This window comes from Helianthus annuus, chromosome 5 (assembly GCF_002127325.2).
Source record: "Helianthus annuus cultivar XRQ/B chromosome 5, HanXRQr2.0-SUNRISE, whole genome shotgun sequence".
NCBI lineage: Eukaryota > Viridiplantae > Streptophyta > Magnoliopsida > Asterales > Asteraceae > Helianthus > Helianthus annuus.
Genome location: NC_035437.2, coordinates 95279276 through 95302846, shown reverse-complemented (window position 1 = coordinate 95302846; position 23571 = coordinate 95279276). Strand labels below are relative to the sequence as shown.

Below are 23571 nucleotides of genomic sequence, written 5' to 3'. Positions count from 1 at the left end.
ATGTAATTTTATATATACTAAATACTAAAAAAGTCGTATCTTTAAAAAAAAACTCGTATATAATCATGTTGAATAAATCTACCAAATAATAAAAAAATTACATCTTTAAGAACCTCGTATGTTACACGTGTAGAATAGATAAAAAAGTTATATCTTTAAAAACCATGGGTATTACATATATTAAATAAATGTAATTTTATATATTAAATATTAAAAACGTCGTATTTAAAAACTCTGTGTATTACAAGGGCTATATAAATGTAACTTTGTATAGTAAATAATAAAAAAATATATTTTTTCAAACCCCCACATTTTACATGAGTTAAATAAACATAATTTTGTATACCAAATAATAAAAAAAAAATTTATATTTTTAATAAATTAGGATAACATTATTATTAATTTGTTATTTATATATTTAATATAAGATAAGTAGGAAAGAGAGGTATTTGTTTTAAAAATATATTAAATTAACAATTTAGATTTGAGGATAATATTTTATCAAAGTATGCTAAGATTTAATATTATTTATTATTTATTTAATTAATCTAAGATAAGTATAGATTTGAGGATACCTTCAATAAATGACACGTGTCTAAAAGTTGGTTTCTTTTATTATAGTAGATAGATTTTGGGTGTATTTATCACACCCTTTCCCCCAAATCTCCTAAATATAATTCTCCCCCAAATCTTTCAAAGGCCTTTCATCTTCACCACAAAGAACCACCGTCTTCACTTGTAACCGTCTGCCACTGCGGGAAACGAACAGCCATTGACGACTCTTCTTGAATCTGGGCTTGTGTCGAACCATCTTCAATGAGCATGTGTCAAATTTGCGTGAATCTGGTCTTGTTTAAAATTCGTGCCTTTACCTGTGATCGCCTACCCCTTTCATCATCATCGCAACGAGCCTGCGTCGAAACTGTGTGAATCAACGGTACCAGATCTAACACTCTTTACACTTTCATTTAGTTTAATTTTTTGCGGTTCTTAATCTAGAATGATTCATTGATTTGGTGTGATTTAATTTGAAATTGAACTTTCATCTAGGGTTTGGAAGAATTGGTCGATTGGTGGCTAGGGTCGCTTTGAAGAGAGTTGATGTTGAGCTTGTTGTTGTCAACGACCCATTTATCTCTGTGATGTACATGGTTTGTAAATTTTATTATCTAATTGCATTCGTAGTAGAGTTGAGTTTTGGGGGGTTTTGAATATTAAACAATGTAAAATTAGGTTGAATTAACTTCAGTAGATGGTGGATTTATTAGTTGATAGTTATGTTGACTTTGAATTTGACTTGGTTATAATTTATGTGCATACTTACATGTTTGAGTGGACGCACCATGAGCACATGTGAAGGATGATAGAACCTTTCTTTTTGGTGAGAAAGCGGTGACTGTTTTCTCTTCCGGGTGCAACCTTAAAACATCCACTTCATGTTATAGTATGTTATTATAATTTGTTAGCTATTTTATTGAATAAATATGTTTTGAGATCATTTAAGAAACTTGGAAGAGATCCCATGGGCCTAAACTGGAGCTAAATACATTATGGAATCGACCGGTGTTAACAACAAGGAGAATCTACAACATTGGCTTGCTGATGAGAAAGGTTGAGATCAGTTTGTTATTCGTTCTGGATCAGAAACGGAGGTACTATGGAATGATGCAAGACAAGTGAAGGTTGATCCTGTTTGCAAACACCCTGTATATTGTTTGTCGCAACCCCCGTCTCCCTATACAAACACGGGAACGTGCGGCCGCGGCCAGTTTTGGTGGTATCTTGTTTTTATCTAATTGAAATTACATCAGGACCGTAGTTAGGAAATATTTTAACAGAGTAAAATACCACGCTTTCATAATATTAAACACATGGGATAAAACCCAAGTTTTCAGTACACACATTTTCATAGGAATAAATCCTATTTTATTTAATTAAAACATCTATTTTATTTTAGGTAACTTTATTGGCACTTTTCCAAGCCTTCAGTGCTCTCCAGCTGGCTTCTATTTGGCCTTCACATATTGTTACCTGAAACGCGTTTTAAAAACATTTTGTCAGTGGGAAATACTGGTGAGTGAATCCCAGTTCAATCAAGTTTAATAAAAACCATTGTACAGTATTGAGGGCGGTCTAACAATTACATTTGTTTCCAAGTCATACCAATTACCACCCACGGTACTGTCAAACCTGACTTGTGGAATGTTACCCCTCGTAAGGTAGTAACAAATTTTGTATACAAAACCCCAACATACCAACGATAATTGTATCCTTACAAATACTCAATAACTGTTTAATATATAATTAATTAGGTGAGGTTTTGTAAAAACAATTTGCAAAAAGGAGATTACTCACATTGCTATCTTAGGTTTTCTGTAAGGGTTTCCTGGTGATAATCTATAAATTATACAAATGCACACGCGTTAGTATAATAACTCATTTTAACATTAGTAATACCTTCCCCGAGACGGTGTAGGATCGTTTTCAGACCCGAACGAGTCGAACAGAAGATTTTTTCTCCAAAACAAGAGGCAGAAACAAATGTTTTAGCCGTATTCACTTTAATCTGTTGTTTTATTGATCAACAATCCGTTTACAAGCTTGACAACACTTCGGCAGCACTTCGTGGCTCACCGGAAGACAACAGCTATATCTCTGACTAATGATTTCGCTCCAAGTGACAACCCTATATATAGCCGATGCTATCCGCTTGAAAGTGTTTCAAGCGGAATCACATAATGCCACTCAAGCGAAATCACTGGCTATACCTATTCGAGCGGAATCAACATGCTAAGGGGTTTCGCTTGAAATGACATCTTGTCATTTCAAGCGGAATCACCTTCAAATACAACATTCTTGGATTCCGTTCCCTATTCTAGCTAATTCTAAACAAGACTCGATACAAGACGAAGACGACAGACGGATGCACTAACAAACTCCCCCTCGGATGTTGACGGACTCTTCAGTGTCGAGTCTTTGCATCTTCAGTCTTTATCAGTGTTTGTGCTTCTCTCCAAAGTATTCTCCATTGTAAGCATCCTTACTCAAACTTTATCATCAACAAACTCCTTTCCCTCGGATGTTGTATCTTTAAAATTCATTTGCATCAGCAATCACAGAATTAGAATCTGGCACTTTGTTCTTCAGACTCCCCCTCTCAATCTGCTGGGATCGTAGTCTGGAAATCACAGATTCAGAATCGTTGCTTAGTTCTTATCCTGCACAGATCTCAACACATAAGTTTCTTCAAAGTCGAAACCTTTTTTTTTAAATATAGAAACCAACTGTAGTAAGCATCCAAAATGATTTATTCTTTGACGATCACATGAAAAATACAATCATTTTCACACACTTTTTATCCAAACCAATTCATCAAGTTTAGCACTTGGAATTTTGAACTTCAACTTTTCAACATCAGCTGTTGTAAAACTTTTTGAATTTTTCAAAATTTATGCTAAAACACACTAAAATTTTTGTGGATTTTCGAATGAACATTAATGCAGTAAAGAAAATATTTACAGATAATATTTTTGTGAGTTAGTGCAAAAGGATCATATTAGTTTTTGAGACATATCACCAACACCATTAAGCTTGATTTCATTTTAAGTTCTAAACAATTCACCTAGATTGTCAGTATATTGGTCCACTTTAAATTTTCACACAAATTTCAATTGTTCCGAGATATGAGATTAATGTCTTAGATACTTAAACTTATTCGCGTGTCCCATTACTTGAATATACTCCAATATCCAGATCCCAATATTCAGTCTTACAAGTGAGTATACCTAGATGATATCTGTAAAGGGGTTAAATTGCGAGGGCCGTGAGAGCTCAGGCCGATACTTCCGTATACGCAGAGAGATGACGGCTTCGACTTTTGGTGTGTCCCCTTTAGAGGATCTTTTCTTCAACAGCAATGATTATCAATTTTATTGTTTAATCATAATTGCTAAGGGCTGTGCTAATTTTCAAGCATTTGCAGAAAGTATTATATGGGGACTAGGTCAGAATTTCCATTCAGCAGAAGTCCTGGTATAATACCCTAGATATCACTAAGTATAAAGACCTAGTATCTCAGAAAGAGGGACTTTTCAAACAAGATTTCGGGGGTTACCCATATATCCAAGAAATGTTCCCCACGAGATAAGTAAGTTTGAATTTAGGTTTATATCTCGTCACAATTTACTAAATGTGTAAAAACCTACTGACACATCCATAGTGAGAATGTTTATCACATTTTTAACTTTACATTTCTTTAGCATGTTGTGATAGTCCACTGATGTACTATCATTTTCTCTTTTATGCAACAAAACTTATTTTAGATTTTATCATGTTTTTGGCTTTTTCAGATTTTCCAATGTTTTTGGATTTTCTGAAAATTTCTTACTCCCCCTAAAATTCAAAAACATTTAATGAAAATGAAAACAAACTGTACAAGAACATGGCAACTGATCTGAATCACGTCAATTCCCCATCCACTTGGCATAAACAATCAGAACTCCCCCTCACAACAAACTATTTTCCCATTATGATTTCAAAACACTTAAGTTTGTTTTAATCAAAATGGTTTTTCCGGAAAATAAGTTTGCTTATCAACCACTTGTAGATTTTGGGTCACTTCATCACTTTTTTTACCAACACTTTTGAATAAAAGTTAAATCAAGTTCAACTTAATGACCTTGATTAACCACTTGTAAGAAAAACAAACAAACATTTTCAACCAATTACCATCTGTTGGTTGAATTCTCAAGATGCCGATTCCTACTCCGCACTTACCAACCTGGGAATTCCGACAATTCACACTTCTCAATTTAAATTTCAAAAAACATTTTCAAGAATGATGCCGATTCATGCCCCGCGATTACCAACTTGGGAGCTCCGCTAATTCACACTTCTCAATTTAAATTTAAAAGAAAAACATTTTCGAGAATGATGCCGATTCATGCTCCGCGATTACCAACTTAGGAGCTCCGGCAAGTCAGGTTTCTATTCAACAAAGAATATATCCACCCAAGCCTGACCAGCCTTGGGTGAGACCTTTTCAGTCTCCTTTGGGGTTACATCTTTCCGTTTTGATTGATAAAACTCTTTTACCCCTTTAGTCTTCCCCTCAATCATCTTTCCAAAAATGTTTTTCACAGAAGGGATAAAGGCCTTTTCAATATCCAATTCTTTCTTTTTAGGAAAGAATTAATTTGAAATTTCAACTTTTCCGAATTTAGATTTCAAATTTTTTGCACTCAGTGGTGAAAAATTTACGTCATCCACTATCGGAACTTTCTTCTCATCTTTCACAATAATCTGCGGCTCCTCTGATTTTATGGAATCAGATTCATCACCAGAACTGTTTCTTGATTTCTTAACAACCCATTTTTGGTTGTTAAGTTTTTCCTCCCTTTTGAAAACATTTTTCGAGCACTCACCAACTTCATAAATTGAATTTTCAAAAACTTTAAGTTTGTTCGTTGGTGGTTCAACTTTCTCAACAATCTTTTCTTTTAGTTTCTCAGAAACTTCCTGTTTTGGTTTGAATGTTTTCGGACAGTTCCTAGCAATATGACCAGCAATTTTTCACTGAAAACAGGTTCTTGTTTCTATCTTCTTCTGAACAACACTCTTCTTTACTTCTTCTTGCTTTTTGGCAAGAAATTCTTGTAACACCTCGAAAAATTCATGTCCTATAATGTGTTGACACGTGTCATATGTTTGAACGTGTGAATGAATGTTATCGAAGGACTTAAGTTGACAATCATGAAAAGTATGTAAATATACGAGTTCTAAATGTCAACAGTGAATAAATATATTATACATTAACCCTACATGGTGTTTATAACATCAAACGAAAAAATCATGGATCATACGAAGCTAAAAGTGAGAGATTACAAACTACAGGGGTTAAATGTGTCAACATGTTTAAGTTATACCTCTGAGTGACCTTTTGACAAACCCGAAGCTTTGTAACTGTTAATTTTGCTCACTAGAATACACCACAAAATTTCATAAAGTTTCGTTATCGTATGAGAAAGTTGTGATCAAATTCGTATGCGAGGGATTAAAATGTCAGCGTTGAAAGTTAGGATTTTTCGGGTAACAATAAAGTTAACCGGGGACTTAACGAAATGGGTATAAGTCTTGAAGCCCCTAAACGTCAATTTAGAGGGCTCAATCTGCAAGAAAATGATGGCCAATCAGAGTTTGAAGAGCCAAGGACCATTGCATAAAAATCTAAAGTTCTGATTCTGTGTAGAAGGGCCTCGCGCCACGCGACGCCCCAGGGGGGTGGGGGGGGGGGTCCTCGCATCACGCTAAGGGTAGTCTGATGCGAATTTTTTTTGTTTCTTGGCTGCCCTTATGCTTGTGATCAACTTTAAACGATTTTCCTCATCTTGCTTGGCCTCTAAACAACCCCTAGAACACTAGGGACACTTGTTGAAGGGTTGTGGTGAGTAGTAGATTTGTGTGTCAACATTTTGTGGTGAATTGATCACTATATAAAGCCTCTAAGTTGCAAACATACTTCACACATTCATTCTTGCAAATCTGAGCATTTCTGGAGCTCCAAAGCAGAACCAAGTCATCCCTAGTCGTGCATAGGACCTTGGTAAGCTTCCTTAACCTTTCTTAGTTGAGTTTTTGGTTAGTTATAGCTTAAAAGTCAAACCGTCGTAATTAACGGTTGACTTAACGGTTAATCACAAATGGTCCAGTGATTAGCCGAATCAAAGGTAGTTATTTGTTGGTAATTATGTGGGCTTTAAACCCCAAAAAGGGCACCCTCTGATTCCCTCTCTAACTAGTCCGAATGTCGAGTCAAACGTGCTTAGAAAAAGTCAACAGAATGCTATTTTGCGACTTTGTGCATAATCAGTAATGTAGATAGCGTGTAACCTGTTTTAACACTCATATAACATGATAATAAGAATATTAACTAGTCTAAGCTTGTTTGATCCGACAATTTACTGTTTTGACCCGGTTCGGAGCCGAAAGTCACAAAACTTTGACTTTTGCTTTGACTTCAGTTCTGACCCGTTATGGTATGATTTAGATATGCCTTAGGACTCTCTTAGGACCAGGTTACATGATGGTATAGCCCTCTGTGACCGGTTCGTTGTTTGTCCGAGTCTTTAGCACATTTCCGTTAAATGCTTAAAAGTTGACCGTAACGCCCTTTTCACTTTAAAACGAGAATTTTGGACACGTGAAAGGACAATAACCTTAGTTACTGATTTCTAAGCATGTCCCTAAAATTTCACGTCAATCCGAGCTCCAGAATAGGAGTTATGCTAAATAGCGCAATTACGGGAACTTTAGTAATTAAACGGCACAATTAGCATAACGCCTATCTAAACCCAGATTTCAACACCAAACCTTTTACACACTGATGTAAAATAATATTTTGGAATTTTTAAAGATTTTTAATTATTTTTAACCTGCTCATAACCTACGGTTGTGGCAACGGTTCGGTAAATACCGAATATACCCTTTTCAAGCATAACTTGAGTTCTACAAGGTCTTTTGACCCGATTCCAGTTGCTATTGATTTTAAATAATAAATAGAGTATTTTGGACTTTATAAACTGTTCAGAAAACTCAGATTTCCTGTAGAACTCAGAAACCTCTTTTATAATCTTTAAAATGACCGAAATACCCCTACGGGGCATATAATGGATTTAAACTCGTTACGGGCATTATGGAAGGTATCTTACTGATACCACAACCTCTTTAAAGCATATTGGCTTAGGAAACTTGTGTAGGACTCTTACGGTTACCCGTTACGCCTTTTGCGCGCACGGTTCGGCTTATGTAACTAGTTTACATAAACTAGCCGAAACGGGTCAAACCTTATCGTTTTGACCTCAAAATCCAGAGTGTGGTTATATTACCCATATAAAACAAGTATTCAAACTTGTTGGGTCCAAATCACATTCCATTCCCGGTTTTCGCCTTTCACGCGATTAAACCATAATTATCCTTTGAAACTGACCGGTCTAAGCTAAGGCTTAATTAAAGACCCGTTAGAAATCTAATAGGTTATTATAAACCTTCGTTCCAGATTAGGAGCCCAGTAAAAGTACTTGCAATTACTGTATTGGATTTATACTTTAATCAGGTAAATACTCTTAACTTATTTTCCCTATACGGGCTTGGGATACGGTACTATAAAAGTACCGCTTGGTCGGGTATGTAGTCATTTAAATCGGATTGTGATTAATGTATTTACATAACCCGCTTTATTCTGTATTATTTGATGTATGGCCCTTGGGGGTTAAATGACCATGTCCCGGATATCCTTGGCATCATTTTACGAAATGGCCACGACCTAAGCACGGGGTGTAGGCGTACACCTGACAGATGCATTATGTAAAAACTGGCAATCCACTAAAGGAATCAACCTTATGGGCATTATACCTGTGGCGTGTCAGTTAACTTAAACCGGCTCTTCTAACCGGTGCTAATGGACGGCAAATGAGTAAAACTGTATACAAGATTATTTTAATAATTGTCCCAAGTTATAAAGATATTTTGTGCCGAAGTGCATTCAAATCAATTTACAAACTCCTTTCAAAACGAGTCAGTTGAGTTGTATTTACCAGTGTAAACTGACGTATTTTCCAAAAAGGTTAAGTGCAGGTGCTAGACGAAATAGGGTGGCTACTCCAGGCATCATTACTTAAGTCTCGCAAGCTCTAGATGTCAAAGTCTGTTGAACTACTGCTTCTATTTTATTTTCGATCCGTCTGTGGATAAACAATCGACTATTGTGATACTTGATATTACAACATTATATTCGGTTGAATTATATCTTACAATTTGCTTCCGCTGTGCATTATATAATTGTGTTGTTTGACTATTATGTTGCCAACCACGTCACGATACTCCCCACCGGGCCCACCGGTGACATGTGGAAATCGGGATGTGACAATTCTTGATTTGTCTGTTTCCTGAATGCTTGCTCTTTTTCAGCTTCTGAAGATTTTCCTGAAACAAACACAGTTTTTGGTTTATAAACTTTTCCAAGACCTTTCTTTTTGACATTACCATTATAGTTAGGTTTCTTTTGGAAACTATAACCACAATTGTAACCCATTTTCTTGTTAATTCTTTGTTGGTCTCTTGAAGTGTATTGTTTAGGTTTTCCAGAAAGATTTAAATCTTTTATTTCAGAAATATTAATTTCTGTGATTTTGAAAACCTTTTGAATCATTTCAATTTTCACACTCCTTATTGGAAAAATTGTCACACCCCGACCATGTAAAACAACAAATCGTGGCGGAAACGTCGGGGAGTGTTGTAACAGAATCATTGTTTCGCAACCATGGATCAAATAGTTTTGTTTTATTGAATTATTGAAGTCATTGTTTTTGTACAACTTAGATAAATACAATAATTGTTTTCTCAGTTTTTAAGTCACTAAGGCACGAGTCCATCCTACGTGTAGCATGCATCAACAATCATCACAAAGCAGTACCTGAAACATATATGAAAATAGGTACGTCAGCATAAAAATGCCTGTGAGTAACATAGGATTTTGTGTATTAGATTCATGGCTTTGGATAATGTGAGAAAAGGTTTTATGTTTTCAAAATAGCCATGAATCTAATGTAAAAGTTTTGTTTCTGAAAACGAGTCGTTTTGGAAAAGAGTTATAGTATAAACAAAAACATACTTTGGTTTTGAAAAGCTTGTATAAATAGTATAACAAAGTATACTTTAGTTTTGAAATGGTTAAATGGATAGTATATCGAAATATACTTTAGTAATTAAAATAATAGTTTTGGTAGTATATCTCAAATATACTTTGGTTTAAGGATAAAAGTGTTGGTAGTATATCAACTTATACTTCGGTTTGAAAATAGCATATCAAATATGCTTTGGTTTTAAAAAAATAGCATATCAGTTATGCTTTGGTAGTATATCAAATTATACTTTAGTTTATGAAATAACAAAGTAGGTAGTATATCAAACTATACTTTGGTAAACAGTAGCATATCAAACTATGCTTTGGATAGTATATCAAAATATACTTTGGTTTAAAATAACAAGATTGGTAGTATATCAAACTATACTTTGGTAAACAGTAGCATATCAAACTATGCTTTTGGTAATTAACAAACTAGTATGTTAAAACATATGTTGGATTTTGTACTTAGTATATCAAAATATACTTTGGTAGATCACATTTGAGAGCACACCAGACTGTACTTTTGTAGTATATCAACATATACAAAGAGAGTGTGATTTGGTATTCAACCAAGCCTTAGTGTATCAAACTACACTTTGGAGACTAGAGAAATACCACGAAGGCAATTTCTATTTGGTTTAAATTTGGTTTCTGACATTCCATACAACAGGAATGGGGTGTCTAGTCCTATAGCGCTATATCATACTACCAATCGGCTGGGTGAATGTATAAAAATGGTACAATCCAACAATTTGTTTATTAAGTTTTGGAAAATCAGTGTTTAAACCATAGGTAATTGTTTAATTTGTCAAAAGAATATGTATTAAGCATGTGTAATCATATAGTTTAAAATCAGGAAAATAACAGATAGGCATATATGTTTCACCCCAAAACAATTGAAAAGAGTAAAAGAGAGGACTATGTACTCACTTGAGATTGCAAGTATCCTTGATTAAGTGTCCTAACAAAGCTCGGGAAATCAAGGAATCAAGTGGCACCTAGTATGGATCACTATGTTAAACAATCGGATCCTAAATCGGAAGATAGGATAGAATGAATTTCTATAAATCAAATGAGTATTGCAACTCATATGGCATGATTTAATAGACCTAACATTCTGATTTGGAAGTTACCTAAGTGCTTTTGACCCTTTTCGACCCATTATGGTAGTATAAGCCACTATAATGCGTCGTTTGCGTAAAACTTATGTTCGGATGGTTAACTATGTGCTATGTCAAGTCTTACATGCCCAATTATCCCTAAACATGTTACTAATTCAGATTATATGTCAAAAATATGTTCACATAATCAAAATATGGATTTTAGCTTCAAAAGGGCATTTTGGTCATTTCCTATGGGCATACAAGCTAACTAGCATACGACTAACCAATCCTATGTGATCATAAGGTATAACCTCAGTGGTTATTCCCTATGCAACTATGATCACTAACTAAGCTTGGTCGGATCCTAAAGATCGACCAAACGGGTCGGGTTCGAAAGGCTAAGCGGTTGTTTAGACCGCTTACCTTACGACCCTAAACAAGCACTAATCTAATAGTGTCGAGTTAAACATGTCAAAACATGTCTAACCTACTGATTTGGTATCAAAACAAAGCGTTTTGATACCCTAAAGTAGTTCCGTTGCAAAATGCTTGCTAAAACTCATTTTGACCGAAACTTTGACTCGACACTACAACTAGTTAACGTGGTAATCAGCGGCTATAATCACGAAGGATTATAACTATCGTGATTACAATCACGTTTCAAAGTTCAATTGAACTTTGACTTGACCAATTGATGGTCAAAACCGAAAGTCAAACTGTTGGCCAAACGTTTGACTTTCTGCACTACATAAGGAAAAAGCAATAAAAAGAATGAAAGAATGCTCACTAAGGGTCCTTGCTATCTTTTCAACAAAGAAGACAAAGTCCCAAATGCTTGAGAGAGCTCCCAAGTCAGATGTGAAGAAGAGAAAATGAGAATGAGTAATGAAATAATGAGAGGAGTGGGCTATTTATAGTTGTGGTGAGGCTCTAGGATCATTCCAAGTGGTTTGTTTAGCTATTAAGCAAGAAATCTTGACCCTCCAATTGTCACAAGCAGGTACAAAGCCTTGGTGACCACTTAAACTTGCTTAACACACCAAGAATTTACCAAAACAGCCCCTGAATTTGCAAACTGTTGCTGAAAACAGACTTTCTGCCCAGATGTGATCGTCGCGTAGCGCGACGAAATAGGCAGGGGATGGTCGCGCTACGCTACCATGTGTCTGATTCAGCAAAGTTTCAAAAATGACAGAAATGGTCCCCGCACGTGTTTAAGCTTGTTTTCGATGCGTTTAAACCCCGTTAACCTCATTTCAAGGCTCTAAAATGAAGTTAAAGTATAGGGGACTCAAAACATGCTCAAAAATATCTCGGATGTCGGTTCGTTTGATCGTACAATCGCGTTGTTCGGTTAATTACGACGGAAGTCGTAACGAACGCAAAATCGATCCAAATTAAGCGACGAATGGAATTTTTGCATGACGATCACTAAAATAAAAATATTTTAGTGTGTACAAAAATTTTGGATGTCCAGATGTGGTCAGAACGTGAGATATGCGCGAAAATGAAAACTTATGCCATTTTTGACACTTTTAGTCCCTGTAAGATCATATAAGCATGTTTTCGCACACCGAACCTATCAAAGCTTATTTCTAAGCTATGTTTAGGTTAAATATGGTATGTTTAGCTTATGATCAAGTTCCGGACTATTCGTTACCTTACGAATCGGTATAGTTTCGCAGTTTGACGCAAATAGTCCCTGCGATCGAATAAACTTATTTTTGCCATACCAAACCTTCCAAAACTTATTTCTAAGTTATGTAAAGGTCATTTAAAGTATGTTAAGCCTATTTCACTATTCCGGAGTGTTTGTTGCGCTAAAACTGATTACGTCTACGCACCAGTGCGCATATAACTTTCTAGAAAGCGATTTAAAGCTCGAAATTGAACAAGAATTGATATGTGCAAAGGATACACATATTTATACAAATCCCAGGTATGAAACACAATCTTTCATAGGTTTGGCATTTGTTTGGTGTTCGTGGTGACACAGGTGTCACACTCTCCCCTACTTTAGGAAATTTCGTCCCGAAATTTAATTCTAGAGGAAACTTGTGAAAACAACTGTGATCGTTTCGCTTTCAAATGAATCCTTCGTTTCCCAAGTAGAACTCTAGGTCACGTTTGGATTCTTAGCGAATCTGTTAACTGCCAAAATGTCGTTGTTGTAGTACCAAAAACATGGGGTTTTGAACAACGGATAGGAGAATGTTTCCTATGAAGACTATTATAGGAAACTTGTGTGTGCTCGAAATCAGAGTCGGAGAATGTAAAATAAGATTGACATTGGTCAAGGTCCAGGACTTCTAGCAATTTAAATAACGCTACTTTCGCAATGTAATAAGGAACACTTATATATAGGAAGTACCAGCGGCGTATCCACCATGCCCTTTTACATTGCTCCCATCTCGTTATTCTCATCACTATAGGTCTTAACACATGACAAAACTTGTTGTGGTTTCTGTGCACTGAATTCTATAATTACGTATGCATCCATAATTACGTAATTCTTTGCACAGTCCGCACAGTTCATTTCATAATGTGTGGGGTAAAATCAATCGAACAAACATGAAATGACTTGACTAGATCACCAAAAGATCTTTTTAATTAAATCAACGAACGATCTTTTTAACTAGATCAACACATGATCTCCTTATCTAGATCGTCGTATGATCTCTTTAAATAGACCATCTAAGGGATCTTTATAACTCGGAACCAAATAATCGTTTTGAATCAGCACTTTGGAATCCAAGGTTCTTACTATTTGCATAGAAGCCCCTTAAGGATTTAAGACAGTACTTTGAGTATCCTTCTGAGAATCAAATCATATGAAATACGAAAGATTCTACCAGGACTTAGATAACAAGCTTTGGAATTACACATAAACACAAAATCACCAAAAATTATGTATTCGTTAATTTAGTTATTAGCTCGTTTGTGAATTTGAAGTACACTAGAAATCCAATCACGGACTTCAATTAGTACTTTAAAATATCCTCAAGAATCTAACTATGAAGATAGGAAGATCTTATAAGGATTTGGAATTTGTTTCTGTCGTGATATAACATTCGTATTAGGATAAATAAAGAATCCAATTAAGGACTTACGACAGTACCTTTATCAAATCAAAGATTTGAAATGGTACTTCAAGTATCTGATTAAGAATTGCACCTGTACTTTGTTTCTTAAAAAAAACTAGTACTTAGGATTTTTGGGGAGATCACAAATGATCATAGAATAAAGGAATCACACGAGAAGTTTGTTCTGAAAAGAACATGGTTCTTTGGTGTCGATATTGTAGGGGTATGTCAACACACACACAATCGTATCAGTTTTGGAAATAAAATTGGAACAACCATTTTATTTATAATAACTGAATTGTCTTAAATGTCAAAAGATAACAAACGAAGGAAATACAAAAGTCTAATTGTTCACTACTGCATTGTCATTTGCATTTGCCTCGTTTATGTTGAATACTCGTCCACGTGCTGGATTTGTATTAACAAGTCTTGGGCAATTGTTCCGGTAGTGAGTAAGATCACCACAGTTATAGCACGATCCAGGTGGAAACCGTGCTTGAACAGCGGCAGGATTTGCAGCATTTTGGTTTTGGATAACATAGCGACATGTATTGACCAAGTGTCCCAATCGCCCACAGTGGGTACACTTGAGACATGGTGTTTGATTCACATGATGACGGTTGCATTTGTTGCACAAGGGTGCAGTACCAATATAGTTCTTCCTAGCACGAGGCTGTGCTGGCTGATTTGGTGCAACCTGATCATTCTGAGCAACTACTGCGAAGTTTTGTGAAGCCTTACGCTTCTTCGACTTCTTAGAGGACTCGGTCTGTTTATCCTTTGGTTTATCTTGTGTTGTCTTGTCAGATGGTCTTGGATCGCCTTTTCGGAAAAGCTTACCCTTCCTGATTTGAGATTCACTCAGGGTGGCAGATAGTTCAATGGCTTGTCTGACGGTAGTAGGGTTGCTACCAGTAACAATATCTTGAACTGGGTCAGGAAGACCATCGATGTATCTTTCAATCGCCTTATCCAAGGGCGTAACCATGGTAGGACATAACAGACTCAATTCCTCGTAACGATCAGTGTAGGCTCGATGTTCACCGCTGTCTTGTTTGAGATCATCAAATTCCCGTTCCAAAGCCCTAAGCTCATGACGAGGACAGAATTCCTTCATCATTAGAGCCCGAAGCTCTTCCCAGGTTTGTGCCATTGCTACATCGGCACCTCGATCCCTCATTATTCCATTCCACCATGTGAGTGCTCTTTTCTGGAACACACTTGACGCGAACTCAACTTTTCGCTCGTTTGGGCATTGCACATGACGAAACGTGCTTTCGAGACTCTCGAACCACTGTAGGAGCCCCGTGCCCCCTTCAGACCCAGTAAATGTAAGTGGCTTAGCTGAGTTGAATGTCTTAAAGGTGCACTGAACATTGTTATTGTTTGCCTGATTTATCTGGGTGATAAGGTTCGGGAGTACAGCAGCGAATTGCTGAGCGATTAAGGCTGCCAAGGCGGCATCCTGAGCTTGATCACGTCGAGGAGGCATATTCTAAAAGGGCAAAGAAACATGAGGGAAAAACGAGTGAGATGTCATTGGATATTCAAAACTGGATGTTTAAGAATATCGACAGAGCATAAGGATTGTGATCATTCGTTCGTTACTTAAAATAAACAAATGACACTGTGACAAATCAAAGTAAATAGGTCAATATAATGTATCACTGAAGACATGCTCACCTATAAGTGAACACTCACCCCAAGAGTTCCCAGGTAAGAGTGACTGGTCCGATACTGCGGATTTGTACGAACACTCTAGCCTTAGACAGAAAACTCAGGGTACAGGCATTCACCCTTCCAGTTTGCACGTGTTCACATTATTTAGACCCAAACTTTGACGAGATTTTGAAAACACCAAAGGCTTAAAAGCCTAAAAACAAATCATCTAAGGATAGATGACTTCTTGTGATGTTTTGAAAAATTTTGACTCGAGAGAATGAATTGTGTTTTGTTTTTGTTAATCACCTAAGGATAGGTGAAGTGTATTGTTTTAAGACTAAACACAAGATAATTTGTGTTAGGGTCCTAGGAAGGTTATAGTCTAGGTCAAAGCATTACTAATAACCTAATTCCCTATAACCATTGGCTCTGATACCAACTTTTCTGTCACACCCCGACCACGTAAAACAACAAATCGTGGCGGAAATGTCGGGGAGTGTTGTAACAGAATCATTGTTTCGCAACCATGGATCAAATAGTTTTGTGTTATTGAATTATTGAAGTCATTGTTTTTGTACAACTTAGATAAATACAATAATTGTTTTCTCAGTTTTTAAGTCACTAAGGCACGAGTCCATCCTACGTGTAGCATGCATCAACAATCATCACAAAGCAGTACCTGAAACATATATGAAAATAGGTACGTCAGCATAAAAATGCCTGTGAATAACATAGGATTTTGTGTATTAGATTCATGGCTTTGGATAATGTGAGAAAAGGTTTTATGTTTTCAAAATAGCCATGAATCTAATGTAAAAGTTTTGTTTCTGAAAACGAGTCGTTTTGGAAAAGAGTTTATAGTATAGACAAAAACATACTTTGGTTTTGAAAAGCTTGTATAAATAGTATAACAAAGTATACTTTAGTTTTGAAATGGTTAAATGGATAGTATATCGAAATATACTTTAGTAATTAAAATAATAGTTTTGGTAGTATATCTCAAATATACTTTGGTTTAAGGATAAAAGTGTTGGTAGTATATCAAATTATACTTCGGTTTGAAAATAGCATATCAAATACGCTTTGGTTTAAAAAAAATAGCATATCAGTTATTCTTTGGTAGTATATCAAATTATACTTTAGTTTATGAAATAACAAAGTAGGTAGTATATCAAACTATACTTTGGTAAACAGTAGCATATCAAACTATGCTTTGGATAGTATATCAAAATATACTTTGGTTCAAAATAACAAGATTGGTAGTATATCAAACTATACTTTGGTAAACAGTAGCATATCAAACTATGCATTTGGTAATTAACAAAGTAGTATGTTAAAACATATGTTGGATTTTGTACTTAGTATATCAAAATATACTTTGGTAGATCACATTTGAGAGCACACCAGACTGTACTTTTGTAGTATATCAACATATACAAAGAGAGTGTGATTTGGTATTCAACCAAGCCTTAGTGTATCAAACTACACTTTGGAAACTATAGAAATACCACAAAGGCAATTTCTATTTGGTTTAAATTTGGTTTCTGACATTCCATACAACAGGAATGGGGCGTCTAGTCCTATAGCGCTATATCATACTACCAATCGGCTGGGTGAATGTATAAAAATGGTACAATCCAACAATTTGTTTATTAAGTTTTGGAAAATCAGTGTTTAAACGATAGGTAATTGTTTAATTTGTCAAAAGAATATGTATTAAGCATGTGTAATCATATAGTTTAAAATCAGGAAAATAACAGATAGGCATATATGTTTCACCCCAAAACAATTGAAAACAGTAAAAGAGGGGACTATGTACTCACTTGAGATTGCAAGTATCCTTGATTAAGTGTCCAAACAAAGCTCGGGAAATCAAGGAATCAAGTGGCACCTAGTATGGATCACTATGTTAAACAATCGGATCCTAAATCGGAAGATCGGATAGAATGAAGTTCTATAAATCAAATGAGTATTGCAACTCATATGGCATGATTTAATAGACCTAACATTCTGATTTGGAAGTATACCTAAGTGCTTTTGACCCGTTTCGACCCATTATGGTAGTATAAGCCACTATAATGCGTCGTTTGCGTAAAACTTATGTTCGGATGGTTAACTATGTGCTATGTCAAGTCTTACATGCCCAATTATCCCTAAACATGTTACTAATTCAGATTATATGTCAAAAATATGTTCACATAATCAAAATATGGATTTTAGCTTCAAAAGGGTATTTTGGTCATTTCCTATGGGCATACAAGCTAACTAGCATACGACTAACCACTCCTATGTGATCATAAGGTATAACCTCAGTGGTTATTCCCTATGCAACTATGATCACTAACTAAGCTTGGTCGGATCCTAAAGATCGACCAAACGGGTCGGGTTCGAAAGGCTAAGCGGTTGTTTAGACCGCTTACCTTACGACCCTAAACAAGCACTAATCTAATAGTGTCGAGTTAAACATGTCAAAACATGTCTAACCTACTGATTTGGTATCAAAACAAAGCGTTTTGATACCCTAAAGTAGTTCCGTTGCAAAATGCGTGCTAAAACGCATTTTGACCGAAACTTTGACTCGACACTACAACTAGTTAACGTGGTAATCAGCGGCTATAATCACGAAGGATTATAACTATCGTGATTACAATCACGTTTCAAAGTTCAATTGAACTTTGACTTGACCAATTGATGGTCAAAACCGAAAGTCAAACTGTTGGCCAAACGTTTGACTTTCTGCACTACATAAGGAAAAAGCAATAAAAAGAATGAAAGAATGCTCACTAAGGGTCCTTGCTATCTTTTCAACAAAGAAGACAAAGTCCCAAATGCTTGAGAGAGCTCCCAAGTCAGATGTGAAGAAGAGAAAATGAGAATGAGCAATGAAACAATGAGAGGAGTGGGCTATTTATAGTTGTGGTGAGGCTCTAGGATCATTCCAAGTGGTTTGTTTAGCCATTAAGCAAGAAATCTTGACCCTCCAATTGTCACAAGCAGGTATAAAGCCTTGGTGACCACTTAAACTTGCTTAACACACCAAGAATTTACCAAAACAGCCCCTGAATTTGCAAACTTTGCTGAAAACAGACTTTCTGCCCAGATGTGATCGTCGCGTAGCGCGACGAAATAGGCAGGGGATGGTCGCGCTACGCTACCATGTGTCTGATTCAGCAAAGTTTCAAAAATGACAGAAATGGTCCCTGCACGTGTTTAAGCTTGTTTTCGATGCGTTTAAACCCCGTTAACCTCATTTCAAGGCTCTAAAATGAAGTTAAAGTATAGGGGACTCAAAACATGCTCAAAAATATCTCGGACGTCGGTTCGTTTGATCGTACAATGGCGTTGTTCGGTTAATTACGACGGAAGTCGTAACGAACGCAAAATCGATCCAAATTAAGCGACGAATGGAATTTTTGCATGCCGATCACTAAAATAAAAATATTTTAGTGTGTACAAAAATTTTGGATGTCCAGATGTGGTCAGAACGTGAGATATGCGCGAAAATGCAAACTTATGCCATTTTTGACACTTTTAGTCCCTGTAAGATCATATAAGCATGTTTTCGCACACCGAACCTATCAAAGCTTATTTCTAAGCTATGTTTAGGTTATATATGGTATGTTTAGCTTATGATCAAGTTCTGGACTATTCGTTACCTTACAAATCGGTATAGTTTCGCAGTTTGACGCAAATAGTCCCTGCGATCGAATAAACTTATTTTTGCCATACCAAACCTTCCAAAACTTATTTCTAAGTTATGTAAAGGTCATTTAAAGTATGTTAAGCCTATTTCACTATTCCGTAGTGTTTGTTGCGCTAAAACTGATTACGTCTACGCACCAGTGCGCATATAACTTTCCAGAAAGCGATTTAAAGCTCGGAATTGAACAAGAATTGATATGTGCAAAGGATACACATATTTATACAAATCCCAGGTATGAAACACAATGTTTCATAGGTTTGGCATTTGTTTGGTGTTCGTGGTGACACAGGTGTCACAAAAATCTCATCAGAATATAATTTGTCAGAATCTTTCAAAGTATACGCTACTTTGACCGGTTCATCATTCAAATTAGATTTTGATAGCAAAAATTTCGTATCATAAACCCGTTTGTCCTTTTTGATTGTTGGCTTTGACGTATCGGACTTAGACTTTGACTCAGGTTTGTACTCCATTTTTGATTCCTCACTGTCCTCTTTATCCAACACCTGATCGACCACACTTTTTATCAACTTTGACTCATAATCAGTGTCAGACGATGTTTAAGTGACATCAATATTTTCTAGCAAGTTATCTGACGGCCCAGACTCCCATTGTAAGTTAATTGCCTTTTTGACTCTTTCGGAATTTGGATTTCGAGGCGAATATCCATTTTCGACCGGGGGCGGACATCTATTGTAGACAACACTTGGTTTCTTACCAAAAATTTCTACTTCATCCTCGTCTTTTGTCACGGACTTCTTATCTTCCAAAGTTTTTTCTTCTTCAAATGTCTTCAGCTTCTCCACAATCGGATAAATCATGTCAACATCAAAAGTAGAACATGAGTAACTTTTCAATAAATTGCTGACTCTTTCAGTTTCAATTCTTTGTGTTGCCAACTTCAATTCCAGCTCAGCACACTTCTCTGTGTAGTAGTTGACATCATTAAGCTGTCTCATGTATGCTCTTTGAGTGTATCCATTGCCATAGCTTGTTCACTGTTTGATTTAGTGTATTTGTTCATTTCTCTGTTCAATGTATCACATGATTCTTTCAACCTTTTAATGTTATGCAACAACTCGTTGTTTTGCTTGATCAAAGAATCACAATTCAAACACTTCTCTGGAATTTTGACTGCTTCATTATCAGCTTTCATTTCAAATTCTGGAACTTCTTTGACTACTCTCACTTAAACTGCTTCTTCTCTTTTCCTTTTCTCAGCTTCAGCTTTTCTTCTTTCTTCTTCTTCTTCTTCTTCTTCATATCTTTTCCATTTCTTCTCTTCATCTTCCCTAATTTTCCTGTAATTTGCTGCCCAATACTCATCATTAGCATTGGCAACAAAAGCTTTAACATTTGACATCTCTTTGGCCATGAACTCTTGGTCTGGGCAATAATTGTCCCAACTGAAACCTTCAGCCAACTTTTCATCGTCTTGATCTGCCAAGCATACTTTGCTGTTCATTGGAATGTATTTATCCCAACTGAATCCACCATCCTTGCCCTGATTAACCAGACACGCTCTCTTTGAATCTTCAATTTCTTTTCTTCCATGTGTAGTTTGTGCCTGATGAGGTGCCTGTTGTTGATACGGCTGTTGTGTAACTTGATGATAAATCGCCTTTTTGTAGCAGTCATTGTTTCCAAACGGATTTTGAGCTCCACTCGCTTCACGATTTGTGCACTCTCTCTTGAAATGCCCCTTTTTCCCTGCAACGAAAACAAGTAACTTTAGATTTATCAAAACCTAAAGTTGAAACATGAGCCTCGCGAAAATCATCTCTGCCCGTAATTTGTTTGAACTTTTCAGCCCGTCTCAACACACTAGCCATGCACCATTTTATATCCATCAGTTCCATTTCCTCGGCATCAATTTGATCGTAATCCTCTTTCGTGAGCATTGGATTCCCGATCCTTCCTGCAACTAAGCCTCCATAAGATTCAAGCACCGTTACCAACAAAGACATGTGACTTTTAGCAACTTCCTCAGTATAATTCTGATCATTTTCAAGCTTTAAGGCAATATTGCATTGAAGAACTTTGCCACTCTTTGTTGTAGAAAACTGTGGAACAAATGTTGGAAATGAAGAAAATCCTGTTGTGCTACTTGATCCCTGAGATGAACTTTCAGAAGAACCTTTTGCATTAAAAGCAGTTTCAACCTTTGGAGAGAGATTTGTCTTTTCACTAACAACACTTTTAAAATACAAGCCGATTTCTTGTTCTCCATCATAGTTCTTCATCCTAGCAATCTTCCTTTGCTCCATCTCTTGAGCTTCAAGATGTTTGATGAACCCTCCTAGTGTTAGATTGTTAAATTCAGCTCTATTATTTCTCAACATCATCAAAAACGTTCCCCAAACATCATGTGGTAACGCATCTGCAAGTTTCTCAATCAGCTCTTCTTTACTTTTGTTGATGCCCAATCTTGACATATTTTTCACCAAGTTACAATATCTTTCAATAATCTGCTTAGTGCTTTCTGTTCTCAAACCCCAGAATAGATCAAATTCCTTTTTCATTAAAGACACTTTGTTTCTAGCCAAATCTTCATTACCAAGAGATTTTGCTTCTAATTCTTTCTAGATCGAATATGCAGTACCATCATGTTGAAGTAAAACCAAAATGTCTTCTTTAATCGCCTGCTGTAACAAACTAACCATTAACTTCTCATCTTTGTACTTCTTTTTCTCATCAGGACTCAATTCTCTAACTGGTATCATCTTTCGATCACTGCCAAGGGGTCTAAAGTGTGGCTCTTCAGTATGATCACAATCATCCAAATGATACGCCTCAACCCAGTTACCAAAGCATTCGGACCAACCGTTATAATCATCAATGTCCATAAGCTTAGGCGGTTTTTGAGTTGTTCCGGTTTCATTTTCAAGCAAAGCATTCTGAGTAATTGTGATAGGACTAGCAAAGGCATTGTAGAACTCGTTGTCCATTTTTTCAATTTTTCTAAAGTTCACAAACTCTCAAGTTCAAGCGAAATAGCAAATATATTCTTTCGAGCGAAATCAAACAACTATATACTTTCAAGCGAAATATCAATAGCAGTTCTAGCGAAATACTCAAGATTGTTCAAGCGAAATCTCTTTGAAGTTTTGAAGTGGAATCACTAAGCTTTTTCAAGCGGAATCAGGCGGATCAATTCAAGCGGAATGATCAACTGAAGCGGAATCAACACAATACAAGCGAAAACAGGTTGAATTCAAGCGGAATCAGCCAATTTTTAAGCGGAATCACTATCAATCCCAAGCAGAATCACCCTGACGTCACTTTTCCGAAAAACATTTCAAGCGGAACCTCAAAAATATCAAGTTTTAGATTGATTTTAGGTTTGAAATTTACAAGGATTTATCAAAACATGATTACGAGTGCTATATTTGAAATTGAGCTGATTTTACAATGAAAATTTTTCAATTTTAAAGAAGAAGGTGTAGAAAATCAGGAAACACAGCTGAAATGGCAAGAACTCTTCCTCCTGAGTCTGATACCACTTGTAGGATCGTTTTCAGACTCGAACGAGTCAATCAAAAGAGTTTTTCTCCAAAACAAGAGGCGGAAACAAATGTTTTGGTGCTATCTCAGCCGTATTCACTTTAATCTGTTGTTTTATTGATCAACAATCCGTTTACAAGCTTGACAACACTTCGGCAGCACTTCGTGGCTCACCGGAAGACAACAGCTATATCTCTGACTAATGATTTCGCTCCAAGTGACAACCCTATATATAGCCGATGCTATTCCGCTTGAAAGTGTTTCAAGCGGAATCACATAATGCCACTCAAGCGAAATCACTGGCTATACCTATTCGAGCGGAATCAACATGATAAGGGGTTTCGCTTGAAATGACATCTTGTCATTTCATGCGGAATCACCTTCAAATACAACATTCTTGGATTCCGTTCCCAATTCTAGCTAATTCTAAACAAGACTCGATACAAGACGAAGACGACAGACGGATGCACCAACAGATGACATTCCAACGACTACGTCGGGCAAAACCACGACAGCCGTTACAGAACCCTAGATCAATCGGGCAGAGTATCTAATACATATCCAGGGGTTATGATACTTACAACGGAGCAGAACCTCATTATTTAGGGGGGTATTATACCCGAGTATAATATTAATTCTTCAGAATTTTGAGAGAGAAAGAGTTCGTGAGCGATTTTCGACTGAAGTTCCAATATCCTCTTATATAGGGCCTGATTTTGGGCTCTACGCGGCCCGCGTAAGGTGTAGACAAGGGGCTACGCGGCCCGCCTAGTAGGTGGCTAGGGCTGTAGCTGATCCGGGTCATGGTATAGGGTCGACGTATGATGGGCCACG

General features: G+C 36.4%; 1 long non-coding RNA gene across 1 annotated transcript; it reads left to right on the top strand.

The window, feature by feature from the left end:
- The first annotated feature begins 644 nt into the window (after positions 1-644).
- On the top strand, positions 645-1317 carry LOC110907578. Its single transcript, XR_002573965.2, has 2 exons — positions 645-937; positions 1051-1317. It is a non-coding gene; the product is annotated as an uncharacterized LOC110907578 (long non-coding RNA).
- The last annotated feature ends 22254 nt before the right edge of the window (positions 1318-23571 follow it).